Source organism: Echinops telfairi, unplaced genomic scaffold (assembly GCF_000313985.2).
Source record: "Echinops telfairi isolate 266 unplaced genomic scaffold, ASM31398v2 ScPeMD7_5;HRSCAF=22, whole genome shotgun sequence".
Classification (NCBI taxonomy): Eukaryota; Metazoa; Chordata; class Mammalia; order Afrosoricida; family Tenrecidae; genus Echinops; species Echinops telfairi.
Window position 1 is genome coordinate 3,282,480 of NW_022103901.1, and position 2,054 is coordinate 3,284,533.

Sequence of the window (2,054 nt, forward strand, 5' to 3'; positions counted from 1 at the left end):
GGGCCAGGTCTCTCCTGTGGAAAGCTGCTAAGCCCGCTCCCCAGGCACAGCCCTACTTCCACGGCTTCTAGAAGCCCCAGAGGAGGGCGCGCAAATGCTCAGGCCCACAATTTCGCTAATGAGAGCCTCTTCGAGGAGATAATCCCAAATATAGAAAAACGCCCCAGCGCAAGGAGGTGCGTTGCAGCTTCTCTTAGAAGAGCGACTAATTAGAGACAGCCTAATTGTCCGACAGGAGGGAGGGGGAGGCTGGGGTGGGGGGAGGCAGGGAGGCAAAGCCCATGGCTAGGAGGAGGGATCGGGAAGGAGAGAGGGAAGCTGAAGGCTTTCTTTGTAGTTGGCAGAAAGCAGGGCCTGAGAGGGAGGGGTTGAAGCCACGGGTGGACCAGCAGGACCCCGACTGACAGAAAATATCAGCAGAGGTTGGCGGGGGGCAGGAGGGGTTTCTTCTTCCCACCTTTGCTCTATCGACTTCTCTGAATTTCTGGAATCTTCTGGAATGGCTAGCCTAAGCCTAAGAGTGTCCCTTGAATGGAACCGGTTGTGTGGTTCACAGAGCCAGTCACCCTGTGTGCATGCGTGGGTGTGATATGCACATGAGCATGTAGGTGGTGTGGGTGTGGGTGTGAGTGTGGGTCTGGGTGGCGGGGAGGGCTTGAATGCATCCAAATGCCTGTGTCCTCGAGTGAGTGGGTGGGTCGGGCTGTCCCTGCAAGGTCAGCAGGTCAAAGGGGTCCAGTCTCAGGACAGCCAAAGCAGGTTGTCACCCTCAGGGGCAGGGCCCCACTGAAGGTCCTGGGGAACAGTTTCCTGTGGGGGAGGGGGGCATCAACCTCAGGAGGTCCCGTGGGGGTGCACATCCCCTTGCACGAGGTGGGCAAGGGAACCTGGGGCTGGCCCAGAGGGTCCTTTCGGCCGCAACGAGGAGCCCTGGTCGCCCAAGGCCTGGGGGCTGGGTGGGGAGACTGTTAGGTGCCCGGCCAGCTGCCACTGCCAGGCTCCAAGCTCCCGCTAACAACTCCGCCTGCCCCCCACCGCACCCCCACATCAGGATGTGCCCCCCAGCCTGGATTCCAGCCCCACTCCCTGGAGCCCCTTGGGTGTGGGGGTGCTGCATGCTCAGCTGCCAAGCAGATGGAGGCCGGCTCTTCCCGAGGACCCTGTGCAAGCGGATCAGCCCTGCTCTCCCACCTCCAGCCTCAATCCCCCGGGTCCCCAGCCCGGCCCTGGCCCTCTCCATCCCGGCTGCAAAGGAGGCTGAGCTGAAGGAACTCTGTTTTCATCGAAGGCTCGGCCTGTCAGAGAAGGCCAGGCTGCTCCTCGTACTGGGGGACCCACAGGCCGTGGGTAGTTTGTGGTGGAAAGTACCCCCAGTACAGTGTGCCACACAAAACGTGGGCACCTACTCTGGGAGCCTGCGGTGATACGTGTCCTCTCGTTCTGCACCCCCATGCACCCCATGGCCTCCAGCTGGTCACCCCCATGCTGGTACTGCCAGGTTCCTGGGCAGCTGCAGGGCCCTCCCCCACAGCAACTCCCCAGAAACTTGCTCCCCACTGCCACAGCCGCCCCCCCTCCCAGGTCCCTCAACCTCCAACCCCCACCCCAGCCCCCATCTCCAGGCCTTGGCCGTGACCCGAGTAAGGGTCGCAAAGTGTGGAAAGTGCCCACTGAGAGACCACAGACGGCACTTCTTCTAAATCTGCTTCACTTTATTGGAAATGTTCCACATGCCACAAATGGACAGGATGCTCCCAAGGGGGTCTGAGAACAGAGGCCTGCACACCAACACAAGCCCCGTGTCCACATCCCTGCCAGGCCAGCAGCCAGGCTGTCACTTAGCACCTCATCAGGGCCATGGAGGCCAGGCCCCAGCCTCGTGACTGTGGCAGTCTGGGGCTGAGGGGGCAGGGGACATAACACCTGGGATAAGGGACAGGGAGCGAGGGGGCCATCCACACCTGAAGACATGCCTCACACACGTGTGAACGGATGCCTCACCAGTACCTAGCACACACAAATACATGCCTCGCACATGGGAGGGAATACGTGTG